Here is a 9244-nt window from a genome sequence, read left to right as displayed (position 1 = left end):
TTAACTGATGATTTTTATAAAGTCCTAATGTGATCACCGACCACGGCACAACCATACAACCATAACCGGAGACACAATCTATCATCGACAAGGGTCCACACCACTACTATGCTCATCAAGGAGAATATATATATATATATATATATATATATATTCTCCTTGATGAGCATAGTAACGGTGTAAACCCTTGTCGATGGTGATAGGTCGGGTCTCCGGTTATGGTTGTGCCGTGATCGGTGATCACATTAGGACTTAATAAATATCATCAGAAGAATATATATATATATATATATATATATATATATATATATATATAAACACTTGGATTATTTGAACTCGTGAAGACATAGCAACCAAACCAAGCGTAAATTACAATAATGGGATTGCTATGCAACAAACCTTATTTAGTTTTGCTGCTAAGTACCAAGTCATAATACTGATAATAACTAACTAAATCAAATGCATAATTTTCCTTCAATTGAATCTTTTAAATAAATAAAAAACGAAGATTATTTTTATTCTGATATCAAACTATCTCCTCCTTACGAATTAAGACAGATATCAACATCTTATATATCATCAAAATATCATCAAACAGTTTATGCTCATAAATCCACCAAAAACTTGATGCTCCAACAAAAAAACTCAATACTTTGGAGCTTTCTTTCCCTCCAAATTATTAGGTCAAACATGAATATTCTCAGATTTAAAGCAAGCAGTCATATGGTTTCCAACTGAGTAACATGCAGCCAATCAAAACGAAGCCACACACACACACACGACTCCATTTTCGATCAAATTACTTCAGAAATGCACGGAACATTTCCCTCCCGGTTTCGCTTTGATCAAATAAGACTTTCGCAATTTTTTTTAGCCAAACATCGAGTACCATTTCTATATTCTGGAATGAAGCTTCACTTTTTCTTCGAAGGAAAAATTAGAAAAGTAATTTCCAGCTCCAGCTGAAACCTGCTGACTCGTGAAAAATATCGACAAATCTTTATCAATTTCGAATTCCTTCCTTGTAGGACTAATAACATTTTTTATTGAGACTGATATCGAAAACCCTTTACATTAAACCAGCAGGAGTTGTAGTGGTCTCCCGAAACCTTTCTCGCATACTCTCCAATAAATTTGTCATGCCAGAAAAATCTTCCATGTCGTTGGCTTATAATAATTACGAAATATTAACTTTCGGGGTGAATTTAGCATTTTTACTGAATCTATCATGTCATCCTTGGCTAATTATTTGACGATTAATCGCTGTCAAGTGTTAATAGTAAGCAAAAATCTAATTCGTATTTTCGATACATTTTTCTCAACCAATTGAAACAAAAGTTTAACACAGAACTTCAATTGTAGTCACTTAATCCCATACCAAATCTAATATATTTAAGTCCCTGCGTTTTTTAATTATCGCATTTATGTTTTTCTGAAAGAACAGATCGACAGATGATCATTCCTTCATTGTATATGATTCAAAATTTGGTAGGTGGTTACACTATAAATTTTAAATAAGTGAACCTAATTTTGTCCATCTAGCTCTCTTCGTTTTGTAGTTATCGAGTCAGAAGGATTTCCTTTGAACAAATTTTGCTCAAAATATGATGGTTTGGTTATATTAACGTCCCGTTTGAAGCAACGCTAGGGCTATTTTGGGACGGACCTCGTAATTTTGAATCGCGGTCAGATGACGAGAACGACACCTGAGCTGGTACCCCCTTCTCCACACCATGCCACACCAGCTGCAGGACATTTGGTCATGACGGATTTAACGTGCAACAGGTCCCCTTACATGACGGTTCTTCGGTGGAATCGGGTCACGAACTTAAAACCCTCCGGTTCCGAAGCCGAGACCTTACCACCAGGCCACCGCGGCCCCCACAAAATATGATAGAAATCTGCAAATTTTGAGCAAATAGAATGTGCTAAATTTTCAGTCTATCTCCAATCATTTTTGAGTTATTTTTGTCACAGACAGACAGACGGCCAGACATTTTTCAAAAATGGGTTTTTTAGTCGCAAGGAGATCTAAAACGTTAAGATTCGTCAGAATCTCGAATTTTTTTTGATGATTGCTATGTTTTTTCCATATTAGTACACGCGAAAGTAAAAATATAAGCAAAAATGATATTTATATAAACAGAGTTCATTTCACAATTTTTCGTATCGATAGTTAAATTTTTATAAATTTTCTTTTCTTCTTTTATTACGTTACGAAATTATTTTAACAAGTGAACTCCTTCAACAAAAGAGTTGATTCAAGTCCCAACTTCCCAGCTTCTGTTTTAGTTGTTAGTTTATTGAATCACCCCAATCAAGCGTCTGAGAATTGATATTTTCCAAAAGACAGGATCAAATTATTTCAACGTTTTAAAAAAGAAAAACATTCCATTTTCCAGAAAACGTTCAATATTTTTCTTCTTACGAAACTCAATTACCTGAATGGAACACCAGAGTAACTATATTGATTCACCTAGAATATAATGCGAGCGAACAAAAGAATGGAAATTAAAATTTATATCTTAAAACGTAATTGTCTCCGTTTGCGGCTCAATTTCTCCTGAAGAAAGAAACCTCGTAAAGTAGCAGATTGGCAATTGAAAAAGTGTCAGGCGTGTAATGGGATGAAAACAATTTTCAGTTATGAAAATAAATGAATAACCTTGGGCTTTGTTTCATTTTGTTTCACCTAGAGGAGCATTCTTTGTCAAATATTAATGAGATAGTAACTGCGATTGCTTCTTATCATTTTCTTTGTAATCTAATTTTATGCTTCAAATTATTCGAATTTTAATTATCTCACGATGTTTTATGTCTTTCCATATATTTGTATGCATAAACAAAAGCTTTCGTTTGTAAATCAAAACCTATACATAAGATAGACATTGCTGGAAAAATTTACAAATTATCCTATCCATCAGTGACCTCATGAGTTAAAATAAAATATGGATGATGAATTTAAATAAGTAATATCATTTGTTCCATTCTGGATATCATCCCAGCGAGAACTAATGGAAAACTAATTGATTGATGAGTGCTTTTGTAATGGATAACTCTGAGATCTGATTGATTGTTGTAGATTTTCCACTAACCAAACGCAACCAGAAAGACAATCTTCCTGATATACGTAGGAACTCTTCCTGTGGTACTAGTCGCTTTGGCCAACTGAAGTTTTTACACCCTTATATCGTGGTTCTTCGATTTATGGATTTGAGTAGATATTGTTACAGATTTACTCTTCCGTCTGGGTTCTTTTTGATTTGATAATCGATGCTGAAATAAGCAGTCCTTTAGTAGAAAACAACGACAACGTTTATGAACACAAAGAATGCGAATACACAGAAACGACGGATATACAGACGACAAATATATACAGCCGAGACGAAGGCAGGTAACAGATATCAGCACTTTACACCAAACAGTAGCTTACAAGTCGTAAACGGTATTAATAACAGCCACAGCACACAAAGGGGCCAGACAGAATTCAGCAGGAGACGAAATCTTCGTAGCTTCTCTCTACGGTCTTTCCAAACGGCTGTAATTCTCCAATGTCTCCTCGCATCCAGCTGCCGACACACTACTACACGACTGGCTACTCCTCACAGGACGCGATGCTGCTTCCACGTTAGACACCAGGACTCGGACTACAGCTCAGTTCAGCAATAGCTTGGGCTCCACACAACGCTGGCACTTCGCCGGACTATTGCGCCGTTGCTTCGTTATCCTCTCGACGACTCTTTTCACGACTCCGACTCCGGTTACGATTTCGGTTGATGGTTGATTTCGATGCCGTTGATCAGTGCAGCTTGAGAGTGCCGGTCTTTTATAGTTATCGGAAGGCGGATCAAGAAGGCTGTCGGACCAATCAGGTTTATCTTAGTTCCTATTGGATTAATAGAAAAGGTTCTCGAAGTTTCCAGTAATTTCTATTTTGTCGCCAAAGTTGCCAAATGGGCGCCAAGTTCTGAGATCACTGACGCTGCAACCGATCAGTACCCAACAGGACTCATCGTAAAAAAGTCTTCTTACGATGAAACTATTCGTGCTGGGAAGCAACATTACAGGATTATAACAATATGTTAGACTAAGTGAATAATAGCGAACACAAATTTTCTATTTTCATTCTCTTTGTCATTTTGGCAAATACTTGTAACATAAAAGTATTGAAAGAAAAAAAATCCCAAATCCAGAAAAATATTATCAAAGGATTTGCAGATAAAAATATTTTTCTTAGTTAGTTAAACTAGAAAAAGTGTTATTATGAAGCAACACCAAATGCTATTTTTCCTCTTTAAAGTAACCTAAATAACTTGTTAAGGCTTCAATCTTGTAATAATTTACATTAACACTCTGCATCCATGTGAATGTTCAGTGACTATAGCCGTTCTTATGTTTTAACTGATCACGTGAAGTAATTAGGCTCTAAAATGTTGTGAGAGCATTGGTTAAATCCATGCAGAACACCTCAATGGAAACAGAGGTGGAAGAAAATTTAACAAGGTAAAAATGCAAAAGGAAGTAGTTTTTTTGTTTTTTTTTTGTTTTGTTTTTTTGCGGAATCATTGAAAGCTTGGATGAAATGTCGCGCATTGATAATAATTTTACAGGGATTATTCTATGAATGTGATTATGCTAGAATATTTACATAAGTTAGCCTGGAGGAATTAGTAAGAGAACTAGAAAATTCAGTAAACATCTATAATATATTAAAACGCGTTGGTGCACAAATTCTATCCATCATAAGTTCTAAACCTCATTTGTCAGCTATTTTTAACTTTGGTCTCCATTACAACTGTAATATTTAGTTTTACCTCTCATTTCCTGGCGTTGTATTAGCGAGTATTTAGTCTATCTCTATGCTAGAAAGTGTCCTACAAAGTGTTAACCAATATAGATATCGCCAAAGATTATATTAAAGATGTGATTTCGTAAAAAGTAGAATATGTTCTTTTGTTATTCCGACGTCCTTCAAAAAGCTGATACGAGCCAAAGAAAAACATTCGATGATAGGAATAGTTGGAGGATTGTTAGGTTTATGCAAAAACTCATGTCTCAGTTGCAATCTCACATGAACACTTCATTATGACAATCACAGAAATTTAATCTATTGCTCATTAGGCATAAGCCATTCCTTAACCGACAGTGACTATTGTTGATCTTATTGAACTAAGGATTGGTAAGGATCATAGAGACGGTTGAATTGATGCACAATTTCATGGTACAATTTAACAATGTCGGGATTGCACGGTTTTCCGGAAAACACTTCCATAATATTTTTCCAATTTCTACTCTTAAATTTTTTTCACTTGTGCTCAATGAATTTTAATTACTTATTTTATAATAAATTATTGATCTATTTTGTTGGCTTAATTCAAATTCTCTCTGATTTATTTTTCCCTATTATTGTGATTTTTTTCTCTCCAGTATATACATCTTTCCACGAAAATGAATACTGGTCTCACTATTAAACTTATTTTTAAGAAATTAAGAAATTTTAAGTTGAAAAATTTACATTCATTATATTAAGAAAAGAACAAAAAACTATATCTTATTTATAGAACATATAGTACAGATTTAATGAGACATAGATATTCAAAACTGAGATTATCTCAAAATGATAATTTGTCATTTACATTATTATGCTAATTATTCATTTCAAAGATAAAAGATAATCTTTGAAAGGGTAAACCACGATTAAATGACGAAATTAAATCATGTCTGATCATATTTGAGCCCAAGTATATTCTCCAAATGTCATTTATTTTAGGATGAAATCAGTACAAAGAAATATATCTCATAGCTAGCTATAATGCCCATTAGGCTATGTACTTTTGAGTAATCAACGAGATACAGAATAAGATTCCCCGATATGCAAAATTTTTCATGTGGCTCTTTTGTGCTTATAAATTTGAAGTGAGTCAAAGAAACTGAGGGTTTTGAGCGGTCGAAAGGGGAACGCGTGCCGTCTGAAGATTTCTCTGGTCGTGGGTCCGCTGCCACAGGCGGGGGTGGCACCACGAAGGAAGGGGGACAGTTTTATGACCACATCTGTGAAGATCATCCGGTCGTTGGACCGCGGCTTTAGGCTGACCACCTAACTGGGACATATGCTTTGCACCCTAGGGTCATTGGTCAAGAAAGCAGATATGGCACCTTGACCCACATGGCCTGTTGTGCCACTGAGTTTAGTTTAAGTATAGTATAGAATTCAAACAGCAGTAGCATACGTTGATATTTCATCCTCGTTCCCTGACTACTATTTAGATTTTTGAAGTTTAACCCAAAACAATTCTCCTGTAATTTCAAAAAAAAAAAAACTTTCTTAATCCAAATGGACTATTTTGTATTTTCTAGTCCAGTCTCTGCTTTGATCAAATATTATTCAAGAAATTCCTATCTTTCTATCTAAAGCGCAAAATTTTTTTAACTCTTTGAACGGTATTCGCTTTATCGTGAAAGGAAAGCAAACGACTATTGAATAACAGTTTTTCATGCATCCCTTAGAAAGATCTTCAGCCTTCCGAAAAATATAGGCGAATCTTGATTTATTTGCATCTGGTGCGGGGTTTTATGAGTTGTGCCTCTCGGAAATCCTTGACGCGCGAAAGGCACTCAATTTTTCTTTGAATAAAAGCAAACAAAAGCAATCTCTCTTCTGTGTAGGGTTTAAGCTTATCCCGCCATTTTTGGATAGTAAAAGATGACTGAGATATAAATTTCATTTTTCTGTTGTTGTTTTTTTTATGATGTTCCACACGCGTGCTCATAAATTTTCATCTGAACTAAAACAGGATGTTACCTTCTCTTCTTAAATTTGCTTTTGAATATATATGAATATTTTTCCTTCCTATTTATCTTCTAGCTGCTTTTGGCGACCAGCTAACGTAAAATGTCAACTGAATCTTTTGCAGCTAATTTAATCCTACTTGGTTTCCTCAGTAAGATATTTTTAAATTTCAAATTTTAATAGTCATGTAACTAGTAAAAATTTAAAATCCTTTTACGATTATATTCACTATGTTATGTGCCTCATTGATTTTCTGTTCTTTTCAACAACGATTTCATGTTTAGTTTGGGGAAAAGGAAGCTATTGAATTTCAATAAATCCAGCAGAATACTAGCTAAATTGAAGCACGTTTATAAAATAAAATACACGGATTCAAAGAAGTAAAGACTCATTAAACATTAAAATTTTAGATATACTATAGAATATATTTTATGATTAACGAAATATGTAAGAGAATTATACAATGAAACTGTCTATGATTCAGTAATATCATGAGCGTGTTTCAATAAGAAAAAAAAGGCATCAAGCTAAAAGATTAATAGTGTAAAAGTATTTAAAATTGTTCGATTTTTTTTTAATTCATATTTGCTTGATTCTAAAGCTGATCCAATTGACACAGTATTAAAAAATGTTATAAAACCAAATTTCAAACAAGATTAAATGCTGCTCCAATGACTGCTCCTACGAGAAACAGAGCCTCACTAGTCTGGAATGCTGTATTCCCTGTAAGAGAAAAAAAATTGTTGAAAACAAATTTCCGATAAGAAACTTTCATGATTTCTTACCTATTAGCTATTTTTCTTTATTTCATTAAAAACCTTACCTGATTTACTGTGCGGACAAAGATAATTGAATCTTTGTTTTTAAAGACTTGATACTACGGACAGCAAAGTTTCTGTAGACAGAAAACATTGTTGCTTTTATTCACCGGTACTGTAGCAATTCACAAGATTTAAAAACTGGACAATGCCTTGATATAAAAATATACTAATAAATGTACTAAAAATTGATATATGCTCCAAGGAAATACATTTTTGCAAGTAAATACTTCAATATTATTACATTTGCAATAGCACATTTCTTGAGTTGCTAACACATTTTACAAAATGAATAGATTGCAGAAAATTACATTCCATCTATCAGTGTGAATATGTGAGTGGGAAAGAAGTTTTGGTATAGAGCGAAATTGTTAAAAATCATATGCACACTACCTTAGTTCAGAAAACACATCAAAGCCTCATTATATAAAATGCATAGATCGCCATATTAAGAAAATTAGATTAGAATGTTATAATAGAAATGTTTCACTAATTGTATCCAAAAAACCAAATTCAGCTGCGCTAATATTATTAAGACATATGATCACTATGAGCTGATTTATCACATTTTCCATTAAAACATAAGCAAGTTATAAGATAAGATAGACTAGAAGGAAATTATAATAAAATATATCTTAAGACAGACATGCATTAATATATATTTTATTATAATTTAAAAGCTATATTTATTGTAATGGGAAATAAATCACTGAATATCTGGATATAAATTACAAACTGAACTATTTATTTGTAAATATTTCAATTAATTACTTTTTTCAAGTTAAAACGTTATCAATTATGTTCTGTTATTCTTATTTACAAACCATTTGTGATGATAATAGTAAAAAAAGTTAAAATGACATTTTGAAGAAAATTGCTGACGTTATAATTAACACATGTTATCATAATTGAATTCAGATTTATAATTTGATCACTGACCCTATTTTTGCGTTTTGTTTAAGTATGAGTTGAATTTAAAGTAGCTCTAATTAAGTACACAGAATTACGTCATTTAAAACTACCTTTGATACTGATAGGGATAAGTATTTCCTATCAAATCGCATGACCAGAAAAGTAATATACATGGAAAAATATTTCTCTGCTGATTTTGGCAACATTCTTATACCTCAAGCATGCGATGGGCTATTCAACTAGAAGATAAATAAATATCTGAAGAAATTTTGAGATGGTTGTCTTTATAATTCTTCTTCTGTACAACAAATCGTACTCCTCCATCAATAATTAACGGTTTTGACACGAGTTCTTAACATGGTATTGGCGATTGATAGTTATAAAATACAGATCTCCCAAGTGAAATATAGTTTTTACTGAATCTATCATCAGAATGCATATTTCGGTCACTTTTTTTTTGGTCTCGAAGATTCTGATGTACAGCTGTAGTCACAATAATTACCAAATTTCATGAATTTAAATCACAGCAGAGTTTATAAGTTATTGTGAATGTACAGGCCGACAGGCGGTCAACCCTTTTACAGATTGATTCGGTTTTACAGAAGGTCAAATTTTAATAAAAATCTACACTTCAGAAGCGAAATTTTGTTTATTTAGCTCTTTGGAGTTTTAAAATTCACTTTGACTCGAACATCAAGATGCACCTATTTCCTCTAAATGGACT

This window comes from Argiope bruennichi, chromosome 9 (assembly GCF_947563725.1).
Source record: "Argiope bruennichi chromosome 9, qqArgBrue1.1, whole genome shotgun sequence".
In the NCBI taxonomy this organism is placed as follows: Eukaryota; Metazoa; Arthropoda; class Arachnida; order Araneae; family Araneidae; genus Argiope; species Argiope bruennichi.
Note: the sequence above shows the minus strand (reverse complement) of the source record.